Below are 18802 nucleotides of genomic sequence, written 5' to 3'. Positions count from 1 at the left end.
GTTGAACTATTATGAATTGGTACTTAAGTGTCAGCATGTGTTGTTTAGGAAATTGTTTGATAAAAAGGTCGTCCTTATGTGAAATATATGTTAATTGCTCGAGGACGAGCAATGGTTTAAGTGTGGGGTGTTGATCATAAGCTAAAAACTCATGTTTTAGTCGTTATAACAACACTTTAATTATTGCATTTTACAAAGGTTTGAGCTTAAATGATAATGAATTGTACTAAATTCATGCTTTATGCCTTGCAGGAAGCTAATCCGACTTAAGAATTTAATTTGGGATGAATTTGATTAATTTGGGCTTTGAAGTCTGAGTAAAAGCTAAATAAATCAAGTCGGGATTGTGTTCGGGGGTCACAAATCAAGCCAGGATAGCAAAACAAATGAAAAAATGAAGCAGCGCAAAAAATGCACCATCGCGCCGCGTGGGGCGCCGCGGCAGTGCAAAATTTTGCGCTGCATTGTTCTGCTCCATTAAAATGTATTCTACCTCTATCCAATCCATGTACGCGTCGTACGGGGCATCGCACGGGGTGTTGCGGACGTGTTAAAATCGCAGAACTACTCTATTTCGGTCTAAAAAGGGTATAATTGTCAAAAACCCTTCCTACACGATTAAAAGGGTAAAAACATCCATTATTGGAGGGTAGACCTGTACTTGGAGAGAAAAAGAGGAGGATATCCATCTTGGAGGATCAAAATCAAGAGGAGACAACACTTTGGAGCAAGGATTAAAAGAGTTTTTCTAAACTTTCTTCTAGTATCTATTTATTTGATGTTTAAGACTTATATTGTTGATGTTTGTATGAATATGAGTAGCTAAAAACCCAAATATTCTGGGGTTATGGGTGTTAGATGATTATGTTGTTTGAAGCTTAAATTGATGATCTTGAATTTATCGTTAAGGTTTGTTTATTTGATTCTGTTGTTAATTATTTTACTGCGTAGCTAACAGTGAAATACTATTTACGAATCTTGAGTTAAACTTGAAAAAGGAAAATCTTGATTGCATATAGAATCAAATAGAACAAGATCTGAATCCTGGGCATCGGGTGAAAGATTCGCGATTAAGATAGAACTATACTTAATTGCCTTGTTTGGTTGAAAAATAGGAATTGTAAATGCATTTGAGTTAATATTAATTCCATAGAAATATAGGTATTAATTTAACTTGAATAGGTGCATAAGAATTTGACAGATTCTTATGCATATTATCAACCCTATAATCAATAACCCAGATAACTCAATAAATCATTTTTAAGCTAAAAACGTAGCATGATCTCTAGCAAGCCCATAACCCTGGAATATCTCTCTTATTAATTGTTAAAAGAAAACTTCATAAGTGGCGTAGTAACTTTGCGTTGTATTATTGTTTGACTACTAGTTAGATTGTAAATTGGTTATTTATGTATTTTGTGATGAATTAGCTTGAATCGATAACTGTTTGAGTTTGCATCAGTTGATAAGTTGATCATAAGTCCTCGTGGCAACGATACTTTACTTATTACTATATTACTTGAAGATCACGTACACTTGCGTGAGTGTTTTGGTCGCAACACCCCTAACTTGACACCTTGATACTATTTGAGTCTCCTATTGAATTCATGTTTCCTTCTCCATTTAATGTTACTCGTTCTATTGAGAGGGTGTTTATTCATACATACTAGTACTATTCCATATGTGCTAACGTCCCTTTTGTCGGGCGCGCTGCATCTTTAATAGATGTAGGTGTTTCACACTAGGTGGTGTTGATCCGTGATAGCACCATACCCTCTCCTCAGCTAACTTGATGAGCCCCACTTTATTTCGGGGTCTTGTATCTCTTGTCCTTGTGCATAGAATTTTGAGGTATAGTCGGGGCCTTGTTGACGGCATTGTCGTAGCACTCTTTTGTTTTTGTTAGAGGCTTTGTGGACACAGTGTGGGTTGTATTTAGTTTTGGGAAGGTTAAACTGAAAGTGTTGTAATTGTATCATATGTACCACTTCAACTCTGAATGTATAGTGTACTATTTTGGAGACTTGTTAATGACGTAACTAATGGAAATGAAATGGTGCTATTCACATAACCTCTTATCGTCTAATTAATGAGTATGTATCCTTCTCTTTATTCATGGGTGAGTTTAGAGGGCATTGTGCACGCTTGCTCAACTGGGGTATCTCGGTTGAGCGCCAGTCGCGCTCCCTGAGGTCGGGGCATGATAAGCTTGGTATCAGAGCCAAGGGTTTTAAAGTTTTCTAGGATTTCTCGGAGCCGTATCTAGTAAATTCCTTCTTATCGTTGTGTTTACAACCACATATATAATTAGGAGGCTACTTAGGCATTTAGGAATAATACCCTCCCTTGATGTTCTAGATCGTGCGATAAAGCTGATTGTAAGATTGTTCCTCCTCTAACTCGTGCATTGCTCTAACTTTCAGTACATGACACCTAGGAAGAAAGCAAGAACTAGTCAAGGAGCCAATGCTGCCCCAGGAGTGGCATTTGATTCTTTACCTGATGATTCGGGTAAGCACCCGAGGGGTGACAATATTCCCTCAACTACTACACTGCCTGATTCTACTACACCTGACCAGACGATACCATTTCTTGCACCTACTTAGGGTGAAACTATTCCACCATCGATTGATATTCCAGTTCCAACTCCAGCCCGAACTTCCGGTCCTTGTGTGTCTGATGGGGATCTTAGGGGAGCTATACAGATGTTGGCTCAGATAGTGGCTTCCTAGGCCCAAAGATCGAATATGGCACCCACTTCTTCTAGTCAGCCAAAAGATTCGGCTAGTTCCAGGGTGAACAGGTTTCTCCAGTTGGATTCTCCAGTGTTCATCGGTAATGATCTTGAGGAGGACCCCCAGGACTTTATTGATGAGATGCAAGACCCTATAAGTTATGCGTGATACTGAGACGGAGGGAGTGGAGTTGGCCTCTTACCGCCTGAAAAGAGTGGCCTATTCTTGGTTTGAGATGTGGGAGGATTCATATGAGGAGGGGAGCCCTCCGGCGAGATGGAGTGAGTTTGTCGATGCTTTCATTGATCATTTCTTTCCTGTCGAGACTAAAGCAGCCCGTGCCGCCAAGTTTGAGAGCCTGAAACAAGGTAGCATAAGTGTGTGGGAGTATCATATGAGGTTTGTGTGCCTATCCAAGTATGACATCTACATGATGCCCACTATGGAGGCTAGAGTGCGCCGGTTTATGCAAGGCCTTATCCACTTGGTTATTAATGAGGCCACTACAAATGCTTTGAATTCCGATATGAACTATGGTAAGATGGTGGAATTTTCTCAGGTCACAAAGATCCGCAAGATAAAGAATAAAATGGAGTGAGAGGGTAGCAACAGGGCCCGGTCAAGGGGAAACTTTAGTGGTAATTCTGGTGGTGGTAGTGGCAGGTCAGCATTTAGGGGAGGGTTGTTAGGGCCATCTCAGTCCTTTGCTTAGTCTTCAGTTATTGCACAACCATCGGTGCCCAGTCAGTAGCAGTGGAATTGTTTTAGGCCCAGCCAAGGCAACAGGGGATCCTACCAGTAAGGTTGACCTAGTGAGAAATTTCAGCAGCAACAGAGGCCCATATGCCGTAGGTGTGGGAAAATTCACTTTGGGGACTACTTCATGAACCAACCCATATGCTACGGGTGTGGTATCAGTGGTCACATTCAGAGGGATTATCATTCATCCCATCAGAGCATGGGCAGGGGTGCAGCACAACCAGCCAGTTCTGCAGCCACTACATCGGCAGCACCTCCTCCAGCTTGAGGCACTCCCGCACCTGCAGGGCGTGGTGCAGCTAGGGGTGGTACACAGAATTCAGGAGGACCCAGCTATTTTTATGATATGAAGGATCGCTAGAGTTTATAGGCTTATCCAAGTGTTGCCACAGGTATATTGAATGTCCAATCTCATGATGTGTATGCTCTTATTGATCCCGGATCCACTTTATCCTATGTTACTATGGAATTTGGGATAGCACCGGAACAAATTCATGAGCCATTTTCTGTATCTACTCCGGTAGATGAGTCTATTATGGCTGCATGGGTTTATCGGGATTGTGTTGTCATGTTGTGTGGTTGGGACACCATGGCCGATCTTATTGAATTGGGGATGGTGGATTTTGATGTACTAATGGGGATGGACTAGCTTTATTCATGTGTTGCCAAGCTTGATTGTCGAACTAGGACTGTTAGGTTTGAATTTCCAAATGAGTCAGTGATTGAATGGAAGGGGGATAATGTGGTGCCGAAGGGTAGGTTTATTTATTATTTTAAGGCCACAAAGATGATTAACAAGGGGTGTATTTACCATTTGGTCCGGATTACAGACACCGATATTGAGTCACATATACTTGAGTCCATGTCAGTTATGAATTAATTCCCTGAGGTCTTTCCTGATGAGCTCCTTGGGATTCCACCAGACAGGGAGATTGATTTTGGGATTGATGTGATGCCTGGAATGCAACCTATATCTATTCCACCCTACAAAATGGCACCAGCAAAATTGAAAGAACTAAATGAGAAGTTGAAGGACTTGTTAGAAAGGGGCTTCATCTGGCCTAGTGTGTCGCTTTTGGGCGCGCGGTTCTCTTTGTAAGAAAGAAAGATGGGTCACTGAAAATGTGTATTGACTATCGGTAGCTCAACAAGGTTATGATCAAGAATAAGTACCCAACTGCCAAGGACAGATGACTTGTTTGATCAATTGCAGTGTGTAAGTATTTCTCTAAAATTGATTTGAGATTTGGGTATCATCAATTGAAGATCAGGGAGCAGGATATTCCAAAAATAGCTTTCAGAACCCGATATGGGCACTTTGTATTTCTACTAATGTCCTTTGGGCTAACAAATGCCCCGGCAACTTTCATGGATCTTATGTACCGAGTCTTCAAGATTTTTCTTAACTCCTTTGTGATAGTTTCATTGACGATATTCTGGTATATTTACGCAGTTGAGAGGAGCATGCCGATCAACTCAGAGCAGTTCTACAGACTCGACGTCAGCACCAATTGTATGCAAAGTTTTCGAAATGTGAATTTTGACTTGAATCTATCACATTCTTGGGTCATGTCGTCTCCAGAGAAGGAATTAAGGTTGATCCTCAGAAGATTGCAACTGTGAAGAATCGGCCTAGACCTACTACCCCAATGAAGATCTGCAGTTTCTTGGGCTTAGTTGGATATTACAGGAAGTTTGTGGAGGGGTTCTCTACTCTTGCCTCTCCATTGACTATATTGACGCAGAAGGTGGTTAAGTTCCAATGATCAGATTCTTGTGAAAAAAGCTTCCAAGAGTTGAAATCAAGATTGACTACGGCACCGGTGTTGACCCTGCTAGAGGGTACGGATGGGTTTGTGGTATATTGTGATACTTAGAGAATCGGACTTGGGTGTGTATTAATGCAACATGGCAAGGTAATAGCTTACGCTTTTAGGCAACTCAAGAATCATAAGAGAACTATCCAACACATGATTTAGAGCTTGCAGCGGTTGTATTTGAATTGAAGATTTGGCCTCATTACTCGTATGGGGTCCATGTGTATATATTCGCGGATCATAAGAGCCTTAAATATATTTCAAATAGAAGGAATTTAATCTGAGGCAGAGAAGATGGCTTAAGTTACTCAAAGATTACGACATCGATGCTCTATACCATCCGGGGAAGGCTAATGTTGTGGCGGATTCTCTTAGCCGTAAATCTATGGGTAGTTTGGCTCACTTGGAGGCATATCAAAGGCCATTGGCCAAAGAGGTTCATCGATTAGCTAGTTTGGGAGTTCGTCTTGCGGACTCTAGTGAAGGAGGGGTAATTGTGCAGAACAGGACCGAATCATCACTGGTTGTGGAAGTCAAGGAGAAATAGTATAATGATCCATTGTTGGTACAATTGGAGGAGGGTAATCATAAACATAAGACTATGGCTTTTTCTATTGGCATGGATGATGGTACACTAAGGTACCAAAGGCGACTATGTGTTCCAAATATGGATGGTCTCCGGGAAAGAATCATGACCGAGGCTCACACTTCTAGATATTTCATGCACCCGGGCTCTTCAAAGATGAATCATGACCTTAAGGAAGTCTACTGGTGGAATTATATTAAGAAGAATGTAACAGACCTTTTGGCGAGATGTCCAAATTGTCAGCAAGTAAAGGCCAAACACTCAGCAAGTAAAGGCCAAACACTAATGGCCAGGTGTGTTGGCACAGAATATAGAAATTCCAATATGGAAGTGGGAGATGATCAATTTGGATTTTGTAGTAGGACTATCTCGCACTCCTCATGAGTTTGACTCAATTTGGGTGATTGTGGATCGACTCACGAAATCAGCACACTTCTAACCTGTTAAGGCTACCAACACAGCGGAGTAGTATACTCAGTTGTATATCAAGGAAATAGTCAAGTTGCATGGCACTCCAGTTTCTATCATTTCTGATCGGGGGGCACAGTTCATAGCTAATTTTTGGAAGAAATTTCAGCAAGGATTGTGTACTCAGGTAAATTTTAGTATAACTTTCCATCTACAGACTGACGGGCATGCAGAGCGAAGTATTCAGACACTTGAGGATATGTTGCGCACTTGTGTTCTTGACTTCAAGGGTAGTTGGGATGATCATTTTCCACTCGTAGAATAATTATCATGCTAGCATTCAAATGGCACCGTTCGAGACTTTATACAGTAGGAGATGTAGATCTCCCATCGAAAGGTTTGAGATTAGGGAAGCAGAGTTGATAAGGCTAGACCTCGTGCATCAGGCTATGGAGAAAGTTAAGATCATTAAGGAGCGGTTGAAAACTACCTGATAAGTGGGGATTTTGACTGCTTATTAGCGCCTTTTAGCTTTTATTTTAGTCTAAAGCATTGAATTGTGTTCCCGAAATTGATGAAATTGTGCAAAATTGTAGGAAAGATGGAAGTTGATCTTCCAAAGATGAAATCCGACTCAAAAAAGAGTATTCTGAAGCATAAGTCAATAAAAGGCACATAAGTATAGATGTGCGGTCCGTAGAAGAAATTGCGGACCGCAAAATTCCATTTACGGCCGCAAACCAAGAGGAAGAATTTAGCATACATTTGTACAAAGCTGGGCTAATAGTCGAAGATGAGAGAGTATGCAAAAAGACCAAGTCCAGGAGCCTCTATGAATTGCAGAGCGCATAAGAATTGTGCGGCCGCAGAAAAATGCCTTGCAGCCGCAGTCCTAATTGGGCAGACCGCAGAAGAAGTGCCTTGCGACTGCAATCTAGAAGTGTGCGGCCGTAGAATATTGCCCCGTGGTCGCAGAACTCCAGTTCCTGCCAGATGAAGAAATCTGCGGACCGCACATGGAATTGTGCAGCCGCAGAGCCTCCCGAAGGGCATTTTTGTTCGAGATTTTTAGCCTTGTATAAATAGACGAGTTTCATAAATTAGGTCAGGTTTTGAACATCTGAAGTTGATGTAGCCGTTTTTCTTTACTACTTTAGGAATTTTTGCTTTATTTTGATATTTTAACATTAGATTTCTTTATTTTAATCTTCCAATATGAATTTAAATAGTTTTTCTTCTCTATTTTTTGTAATTTCTATTATGAGTAGCTAGACTTTTACTAGGAATGTGACCCAACTCTAGCATGTAAACCTTATGGGTGATTAATTCAGTGCTTGTTGATGATTGAGTGTTTATTATTTAGCTTAGTTCATGCTTCAATTATAAAATTGATAGTTGCAAACAGTGATTCATGCCTATTTGACTTAGTCTCTACTTGAGAAAGAAGGACCTAATCTAGGATAACTTAGCTAACAAGGAATTGGGTCAATTGAGAGATTGATTAACCCAGTTAAAGGATTTAACCTAGAGATTGTAAATATTTGACTTGAGCTCTTATAGATTGTTTTGGTAGATACCTATTTGGTCTTGAGAAAGCCAAATTGGTTAAAACCGCTCTCTGACCGAGAGGTATTGAGTGAGTAATGTAGAGTTGTGAGCTATTTTACAGTGTACACCCCAATCAACTACATAAGCATTAATGTCTTTACCCCATTAGGCAAAAACCTAGGTTATACTCAAAGCCCTAAGCCTTTAATCCAATTAGAAAATCCTTAAAGAAAATCATATCTAGTCTCTTATCTTTATTTTGCAATCATTAGATTAACATTATAAATAAGAACAAAAAGATCTTGTTGTAGAAGTGCAATCTAGATAGCCCATATGCTTACTTCGAATATATACCCCTAGCTCCCATCATAACTCCCAGTGGATTCGACCCCGACTCCTAGTTGGGTATTTATTATTGCATACGATCGTTACATATCTCTATTGAGGTATGCAATTAGATGTGATATGAGTCGCAGGGATTTGGAGTTCCAAGAGGATGACTGGGTATTCTTGAAGGTTTCCTCATGAAGGGGGTGATACAATTTGATAAGAAAGGGAAATTGAGTTCGAGGTATGTCGGACCGTACAGAATCATTCAGAGGGTTGGTCAGGTGGCTTACAGGCTAGAACAACCTCCAGAGATGTCTTTTGTGCACCTGGTGTTTCACGTTTCCATGTTGAAGAAGGTGGTTGGAGATCTGTCACTTATTGTTCCAGTTGAGACTATTGAGGTTAATGAGGAATTAACTTATGAAGAAATTTCAGTTGCCATTCTTGATAGGCAAGTCTGTAAGCTGAGAAATAAAGAAGTTGCCTCCGTGAAAGTACAACGGCGAAATCAATAGGTTGAAGGGGCCACCTGGGAGGCTGAGGAAGAGATGAAGAAGAAGTACCCTCATTTGTTTGAATAGCTATGTACTCGATTTTATGAAACTATTCCCTATGAATTATGTATCATTTGTACAGTTTATGCTAAGGGTGTTCCCTTCTGATAATATATTGCTCATGAGGTCACGGTTGGTGCTAATTCCATGTCGTATTGCGTCGTTGGGTTATGTACATGTTGTTGGTATTGGTTTCTAGAATTTTCTTACACGTGGATAGGTCCAGTTACAAGGAAAATTCAGGCAAAATTTATAAAAAATTCAGGGAGTTAGTCAAAATTTGGAATTGCTCGTATGATATAGCAACTGAGTCACATTGGATGCTAATGGTAAATTTTGACCCTCATTCGAGGATGAATAATCTTAAGCAGGGGAGGATATAAGGCCGCAACAAATTTTACCTAAAACCTAGGGTTTCGTGGTTCCGAGGTAGACGTATGTGTTGATGATTATAGCCGTGGTACGGACTTTTTGGGTTGAGCAGCGCGTTGGGGAGTTGAAGAAATTTTTTGGCAGAGTAGGGTATTTCTGTAGTCCACTATGTAACCGCAGATATGCCGCAGAGTGAAGCATAGAACTGGGCAAACTTTGGATGATATTTTGCCGTCGATTTCACAGCCCATTAATCATTTTGCGGGCCGCACAATCCATCGCATATCCACCGTAAAAATTTCCGGATGAATGCGACCGCAGAATTGATCTGCGGACCGCAGACCTGTCGCAGAGTAAAGCAGAAATGCCCAATTTCGGAGGGCCATTATGCGTCCCACTTTGCGGACTGCATGAGTGTTATGCAGTCGTATAAGGTTTCATTTTTCTATTTTATAAACCCGACCCCATTCTTATAAAACAATCTTAGGGATTATTTTAGAAGGTTCAAACTTATATTTTAGAGAGAGGAAGGTGGTCTAGAGTGGGAAAAAGAATTTCTAAGTCATTTGTTCATCAATCTTTGCTCAAGCCTTGAAGATTTCACAAGGGTAACTCCCAAGGTCTTAAACCAAAAGGTAAGGTACTAGCCCTAGCATTCAATTTTGAGATTTAACTGAAATAGATAATAAGTCAAGCAATTCTTGGGTGTGGGAGTTATTCATTATGCATGCATGTACTATCAAGGATTGTGGGAAGATTGTTGAGCTCAATTGGCTAGACTTTGGATAGTGAAATGAAGGAATCCACCATGGAAGACCTTGAAATCATAATGGCCACCTAGTGTTCGATAAAATGCTCAAATGAGCTGGAGCCATGAACGCCTTTCTAATTTTGGTTCAATTTTGTTATATTTCTAAAAGATCGAAGTTGCTAAGATTTTGGAACTGTAGTGGATTAAGGAAAGCTCAAAGCGAGATATGTTGGCTAAACCTCTCTCTTAGAACTAAATCTCACAACTTCGCTAAGTTCCGAGTTGTTCATTATATACTCGATATTCCGAATAAGTTTGGTATCGAAAGGTATATATATTTGTGTATGTGTGTGTGTGTGTTCAAAATGTGGTTCAAATATTATTATGATATCATGTTGTTCTTGGGGGGCGTGTTCAAAGCATGAGTCATGTATTGAAATATTGTGACTTCAAGTCAAGTTCAAATGAAAGACGTTGCGTCAAATTGTATAAGAAATCTCCATGTGCTTATCACCCTTATGTGCTCACTTGTATATTTAAAAGTCTAAAGTTGAAAAGCCTTGTTGTTGAATTACCCATGATGATATTTGAAAGTGAAATAATAGAGCATAAAATATGATGTGCGGCCAACATGCCAAGAATGATATTGCGTTATGGCCATTGGTGCCGATGAAATGAATGATATGTAAAAGATTATGAAATGAGTAGTAAACCCCTTTAAAAATAAATGCTTTTGGAGTATCGTTTAGTCACCAAGAAAGGGTAGGTCAAAATAACCTAAGCCTAAAACTACAAGTGTCGGTATAGGAGTGATTGAGAGGTAAATCCCCGTGTTAATGTGATGAGGTTGTTTCCCCTTATGTGAGATGATATTGATGTGTTGAGATGTTTTCCCTTGAGAGGGATGAGATTATTGCTAGCAATATGTGATGTGATGTCGATCCACATGCCATTTTGGTGAGACGGCTTAGCCGGTCGGGCTGAGATCGGGTGCCATGCCGCACACATGGTGGTATTGTGGGTGGATGTATCGGGGTGAGATGGCTTAGCCGATCGGGCTGAGATCGGACTCTGTGCTAAAAAGGTGGTGTATCGGTGCTAAGGATCTCCCAACTTAAAAGATTGAAACTTAATTTAATTTTCCTTGCCCCTAACTTGACACCTTGATGATTTCATATTTCCTTCTCTACTGCTACTCGTTCTATTAAGAGGGTGTTTATTCGTACATACTAGTACTATTCAATATGTACTAACATCCCTTTTGCCGAGGGCGCTGCATCTTTAATGGATGCAGGTGGTTCCACAACAGGTGTTGTCGATCCGTGATAGCAGCATACCCTCCCCTCAGCTGACTTGGTGAGCCCCACTTCATTTCGGAGTCCCGTATCACTTGTCCTTGTGCATAGCATTTTGAGGTATAGCCGGGACCTTATTGTCGGCACTGTCGTAACACTCTTTTGTTTCTGTTAGAGGCTTTGTGGACATAGTGTGGATTGTATTTAATGTTTGGAAGGTTAAACTGAAAGTGTTGTAATTGTATCATAGGTACTACTTCAACTATGAATGTATAATGTACTAATTTGGAGACTTGTTAATGACGTAACTAATGAAAATGAACCGGTGCTATTCACATGACCTCTTACCGTCTAATTAATGAATATGTAGCCTTCTCTTTATTCATGGGTGAGTTGGGTAGATGGTATTGTGCAGGCTTGCTCGATCGGGGTATCTCGGTTGAGCGCCGGTCGCGCTTCCTGAGGTCGGGGCGTGACACAATTTCTATCTTATCTTTAATTTCTTCAATTACGTACTTAGATTCGTATCAACTACTCCAACCATTGTCTTAAGGTTTAGAGATAAATACACATCCTCGTCTCCTGTTGCTTTTTTTTAGCCGAGGGTCTCCTGGAAACAGCCTCTCTACCTTTCGGGGTAGGGGTAAGGTCTGCGTACATATTACCCTCCTCAGACCTCACTTGTGGGATTATACTGGGTCGTTATTGTTGTTGTTGTAAAGCAAAGCTTTGGTAGACCTGTTTGCGACAACAGTTTTTTCTCTTCATCTATAGCTTTGGACTTCAATTCTCTCCTTCAATGTGTCTAATTCTTTGAGAAAAAAGATCTAAATTTACCTCTAAACTTTTGACTATGACGTTTAAAGTTACTCTCATTTGGAGTTCAAGGCCAAAAGTGAGACATTCCTAGCGACGGGAGTAACATTAGACAAAAAGTTTAATAGATCAATATTGCTTAATTTTAAATAGTTCAAGGGCAATTTCAATAGATATTCATAAGAGATATTCTAAACTACTGTACATAGTCATATTGTCCTTTGGCACAATCAGTTTTGAATTTGCTTTATTACACTCATGAAATTATGGCCTAAACTGCACCACTCTTACACAGGGAATTACGGTTTTCAGCCTCTGATTACTTCCTGAAAAAACAACTTTTTCCATGCCTGCTGCTAATGATACTTGTAGTGATACACCTAATCTCCCAATTACTATTGTGCATTATCTAGCGAAGAATAAAAGAAGAAACAACTTTGAAGGTGACAAAATTCTAGGTTGTACGTACCACCAGCTAATAATCAATGCAGATTACATTAAAAAGGAACGTACCCAACATAATGAATGTCATTAAGTGAGAGAAGCAGTAAAGCATTGCCAAAGGATGCTATAAAGTCGCTGAAAACAATGTAACACAATGAAACGTTGGGTTATGAAACAAAGAAAGCTATAAATTTACTACAACCAGGACCTCAAAGTGCTCTGTGATTCTCTCTTATGCAAAACTTTGTGCACAGCTCTCTAAGCGCGGACCCCCCTGTTAAGATTAACCATGCGACCTGATCCATCCATCTGACTTCCCCTCGCACCTCCACCACTCTGATATCTTGAGCCTTGACCACTGTAAGTCCCCCGCGCCTGATTAGTACGGTCCCTCGATGCTTGCCCAGAAGCTGATCTACCACCGACATATCCTGTTCGGCCACCACCGCCACCTTGTCTGCCTTGTGAGAAGGAGAAGTCCTGCCACTTACCAGCACCAGCAGCTGCAGAAGCATAATCTTGGCCGTCCCTGCGCTTCAGGGGAATGCCCTCCAATCCACCACCACCTATCCTCGATTCTGTTGCTCTTTCATTACTTTCTGCTAATACTGACAGCTTTTCCGTCAACTGGAATGCCAAAGCCTGCAGTCTTGTATGCTCAACATCGTGAAAGACCATGCATCGGGATGGTTGATCCCAGCTTGCATGAAGCTCCTCAGAAATCATCATTTTGCTCACGATGCTATGGATCTGTGAATCTGAAAGGTCAAACATCCCTGCAAGCTGATCCAAATTCACAGAATTATAAGAAGAAGAATATGTGAAAAGATAGGTCCTCAGTGCCTCTTCCTTTATTTTGCCCCTAAGCATCTTAAGAACACTATCCTTGTTGCGAAGCAGCCTCCACACGTCAAGGGAGTTGATAACATCAAAAGCCTTTTCAAAGTTTCCTTGCTTGAGGGCCCTTGTCGCTGCCATTACATGGTCCCTCACATTTTCAGGTGGGCCGGTAAAAGTTTGCCTCTCACTTACTTCAAGCAATCTCCGGAATGTCTTGCTAATAACCCTGCGCTTCATGTCATGGCTATTAGCTGCCATGTTTGGCACTTCAAGAAGCATTGCACATGTCAGATGGACGGCCTCAAGAAGCTCAAGATTTATATGCATATGATATGGCATCTGACGCCTCCTCTCCATCCGCTCCTAAAAGTGTCCAACATGCATAGTTTAGAAGCTTTGGTAAGAATCATAATGATGAAATTTCACAAAAAAAAAAAACTACTCTGATAAATGAGTCAGTAGAAGGTGCAATCCGATATAAAATATATGATTATTTCAGTTACTATGAATTTGTTCGGACGAATTTGGCTAATTAATTGTCCATGTGTACATGTTCAATCAAGTGGTTAGTCCCTACTTTGGAAATCAACTTTATACACTGCTAAAACTGATGGAATTAATTTAAAGTTCTATGAAGTTCTTTAAATTTTACTATCACTGATTTACTCCCGAGCATTCTCCAAAAGAACAAGTTCTGCTAGTTATGAAAACCATGAGGGAAACTTTTAGATACCCACTTAACTCATTAAGTAAACCAACAAATAAACTGATTTTTCTTTTCGAGTTTCAACTGGAACCCACTTTCTTGTTGAGCTGCGCCACACAAACACTCTGAAACATACTAGTTACCACAATTATGAAGTAGAATAAAGCAGCTAAGCCCAAAACATAACAATGGAGGAACATAAGGGCACGTAATAAGAATAAATTTCTTCCATAAAAGAAAAAGAATGAAATTTTTCAGCAAAGAAACCTGTTCTGGGGTCTTCTCATGATAACGACTTTGGGAGACACCTTGCGCGAGTAACTCCTTCACCCTGCCGGCAGAATAGAGTTCAGCCAAGCAGCCATGTGCTTCAGCAACAAGTGCCGCCCTGAATGCACAGAGACCGAGCTGAGCCATGGCTCTGTTGAAAAGTATCTGAGTTGAAATGTCCATGTGCTGGATATTATCTTGCAAGTGACTCATCAATAACAAGTCACGGGATGTTGAAAACTCATCCAAGATAGCATGGTGGTATATATCACAGAGCATTGCACGGGCCTTGGTGCGTTCATCCCCATATTTATATATGAGAGAAACGAGACTGTCCATCAATGTCCTGCTGTTCTCTTCAAAAGCAGGTTTCCTGGGCACAAGCTCTGGAGTTGCAACAAATGCAGTTGGACCTCTACTCTCCTCAACCACTTTGTTTTCTTCTATAGACTCTGCCTCACCTTCTCCTTCCGTAAGCTCAGCCAACTTCCTCATAGCATCATACACTCCTTGTGGTTTATAATAAATGAATTCAACCTGTTTGAGAGCCACTTTCGCAGCACCCTTGTAGTCTCCTGCCCGTTCTAAATAATGTTGGACATTTTGAGCAAGAACCAAAAATAACGGCTCATCCCTCAGCCTCTCAACATACTCACGGGTATGTGGATCAATTACCTGCAAGCTCTTGAAAAACTCTACATCTATCCTTTCAACAAAGGCAACCAAGTTTCCCCAGATCCTTATCGTCCCCGAGTGGTCTGCTCCTTTCTGGGTCTCATTTTCATCTGGTTCCACCATGTCATCAACCACAATGTTTGGGTATTGGGTCAAAACATCGAGGATGGTAAGCATATTCTGCACGCACTTTTTCCACACATTTATAGGCATGTGTCCACTGAGACTTGGATTAACGTCAAACTGGGCAGACACAACACTAAACAGAATTTCAAGCTTTTGTGCTGGAGTCTTGGCCACCTTGGTCAAGAAGGTGAGCTGTTCAACCAATTCAATCTTTCCAGTCCCCTTTCTACCCCTAGCGGCAACAATTTCCTTGAACTTCTTGTTGACTGTCTCCCACGTGATTTGACTTGGATCCTTGAACTGTTTATCCAAAAGTTTTTCTTTCTTGCTCAGCATCTTCTCCCACCCAGTACCGCTTTCCGCTGTCTCATCCCGACTTTCATCTTCGTCATCTTCCTCATCAGACGCAGCTGCAATCTTTGTTGGGTCCTCCTCAAACTCCTCTTCATCATCCTCTTCTTCCTCTTCTGACTCTTCATCATCACCAGCCTCATCCTCACTCTCGGGAGGATTTTCCCTGTACTTGTTAATCAACTCCTCATACTGCTTGTTATTCTTTTTCAGTTTCTGTTTCATCGAATTCAAGGCTTTAGCATTACTACTACTCATCTTCTTCTTTGCCTCCTTATTGGCCAAGGCCTGACTCAAGAAATCCTCCAGCATCACTAGAGCTTTGATATAGAGATTTGGTGCTTTAACCGATTCTGTAATGCGCATGACCTTCTCCAGCTGCTTATTGATCTTATCAAAGCTCTCCTGCAAGCTGACCCAGTCATTAATCTTCATAGCATTCTTCATCTGATCAACGGTAGCAGACAATTCCTCAAAGCGCTTATCCTTAGCTGACCGGACAACTCGCTTCTGTCCATCTGACTCATCACTGTCGCTGTCACCAGCTGCAAGGTATCTTGACCCAGCCGCTGCAGCGGTAGTCTCAGCCGTCCCCTTCATCATCCTCCTGCTCGTAATCACTCTCCTCTTCGTCCTCCGTTTCACTATCGCCCTGCAAATACCGTAGTAAGAATGAATTAAATAACACCTTCCCTAAACCCTTATAGGTTATGCATAATGAGCCATGCCCAACAGACTGCCATATACAAAAACAAATCAGTCACTCACAGCACCTTAATTTTCTAGGCTCACTAAGCAATTCCTTCTTAACAGTTTAAGATTATATTTCACATCTTACTGTTTACACAAACAAGTAAATTGCTCTTCAGCAGAATAGCTGGTGAAAAGTGTGAACAAATACACATTCTCGTGATTTGTATCCAAAGGTCACTTAAATTTTGAAAAATTTGATTATGAAATTGCAATTCAAAACATCCAGATGCAAGTACAATGACATAACAATATACTATGCCTCAATCAAAAGCTATCTGGGGTTGGCTATATGAATCATCACTATCCATTTAGCTCTATTTAGATCTGATTCATTCCAATATTCAATAATGTAGGATTATCTATCACTAGAGATCTTATAAATTAATAAAAAATTAAATCTTTACCACTGTAAATTGGTGAATAGATTATTTTATTCATCCAAACACATAAAGAAAAAAACTAAATCATTAATTGAGGTGAAAAATTCATTTACTTGAGTCCAAAAACGGGACGCCATACTTCTTCAAAAAGTTTCTTCGAGAAACGGAGATAGAATGACCTGGAATTACTCAAAATAAAAAATAAAAATATCAGATTGAGAATAAATCAACAAATAAATTTGCCTCTTCAGCGGTTTTACAAACACCAATTTTGAAGAAGAAAAGATTCGAACCTGTAAGCTGGAACTGTGGTTTACTTAGAAAGCTAACGAAGAAAGAGGAGAAGGGGGAATGGAATTTTACAGTAAAAACCCTAGAGAATGATAAGGGTTGGTCCGACTCGTCTTTTGGGCTTCTATGGGTTGAGAATATAAAGTCACTAATCGAACAAGGCCACGGCCCAATGTACTTCATTTTTGGACGAAAATCACTTTTAGCCTCAACATTTAAAATGGTAGCCACAAAAGAATAATATTTTTGTATATATCATACAGAAATACACATTTTTTTAGCTACTATTTTAAGAACGGTATATTCTCTTCGTTTTTCTCCTTCCTTTGATGAATACGAATAGGCGGAAAACTTTTTTAAAATAAAACTTGGCATGAATTATTAATTGTAACCTTAAATTATTTGAGACCTAATTACCCCCTGAACTGGTTATTTGATAATCGTTACCCCTGAACATTATTGGAGCAAAGACCATGAATATACTCCCTTTTATTTGTATTAATTTATTCTATAAATATAATGTCTATTTATTTTAACTATTTATTTATTCTTTTTCGGGCCAAATTTGTGAATAATTTGGCCAGAACTCCATACCTTAGCCAAATAAAAAATTTATAGCTAAAATAATAGAGTACCAAATGAAAATTTCTTGTTATTTTTTCTTTAGATATAATGGCTAAGTATTTTAATTGTGTATTTTTTATTTTCGAATCAAACTAGTAAAAAAACTTGGGTGCAGCTCCACTATTATTTATCAAATGTAAATAATTATTGCCAAAATAATAAAGTTGCAATTGTGTACTTCATTTTTATTTCTATTTTATATGCTATAGCTATTTATTTTAACTGTGTATTTTTTGGGCAAAATTTGTAATAAGAAATACTTGCTTAGAGCTCCATAATTTTTAGCTAAATAAAAAGTTTAAGCCTAAATAATAAAGTTCAAAATATGTATTTTATATCATTTTTAGATGTTATGACTATTTATTTTATTAGCGTATGACCTTAGTCGCAAGGCCTTGATTTTACCTCAACTAAGGCATCATTAGCTAATACAAATAAATCTAGCTTACTACTATTTGTCTTGAAGACATTGAAAGTAGAAAAGAGAATGATGCCAAAGGATTTTCTTAGATCACTATAACAGTATAACTCAGAAGGGGAGCATTGGAACAATAGTAAGGTTGTCTCCGTGTGATCTATAGGTCACGGGTTCAAACTGTGGAATCAGCCACTGATGCATCAGGGTAGGCTACTTACATCACATCCCAAGGGTGCAGCTAGGGGTGTTCATGGTTTGGTTTGGATCGGTTTTTCCCTAAAAAGAAAACAAACTAAGTAAGTCGGTTTTTCAAATATTAGAACCAAACCAAACCAATTAAGTCGTTTTTTTCTCGATTCGGTTTATGTCAGTTTTTAGATTTTTTCGGTTATTTGTCGATTTTTTCTTAAATATAAGACATACACTACCAAACACATATTTCGGCAACCACATTTTTAACTTAACACTATCAAATCAATTGCCCTTTGAGAAATCTATTATTTACCAAGATATATTGATGATAATATATTGAATCAAATAGTGATGAATAATTTAAGGACTCAATTAAAAATATATTATTTTTAACATGAAATAGATTCTTACACTTAACAAAAGAAAAACTACCAATCAAACTATAATTAAAGGTAAAGAACTATACTAAAAGTGCAAACGATTAACATTTATTATAAAAATTTTAAAACTTTGTATAAAAGTTACATATATATAGGTGTAATAATAAATACTCCTATATTCGGTTTGATTCGGGTTTTTTTATTAAAATCAAAACCAAACCAAATTTGATCGTTTTTTAAATTTCAAAACCAAACCAAACCAAAACGTATCAGGTTTTTTGGTCGGTTTGGTTTGATTTTCGGTTTGGTTCGATTTTTCGGATTTTTATGAACACCCCTAGTAATAGCTATTGAATACCCAAGTTCATGGGGTAAGTAATT

General features: G+C 39.4%; 1 pseudogene; it reads right to left on the bottom strand.

Moving 5' to 3' along the window:
* Window positions 1-12447: 12447 nt before the first annotated feature.
* Window positions 12448-16926, bottom strand: LOC107832218 (eukaryotic translation initiation factor 3 subunit C-like; annotated as a pseudogene).
* Window positions 16927-18802: the final 1876 nt, after the last annotated feature.

The sequence above is a fragment of the Nicotiana tabacum genome, chromosome 3 (genome assembly GCF_000715075.1).
Source record: "Nicotiana tabacum cultivar K326 chromosome 3, ASM71507v2, whole genome shotgun sequence".
In the NCBI taxonomy this organism is placed as follows: domain Eukaryota; kingdom Viridiplantae; phylum Streptophyta; class Magnoliopsida; order Solanales; family Solanaceae; genus Nicotiana; species Nicotiana tabacum.
This window is presented reverse-complemented; position numbering and strand designations above follow the sequence as displayed.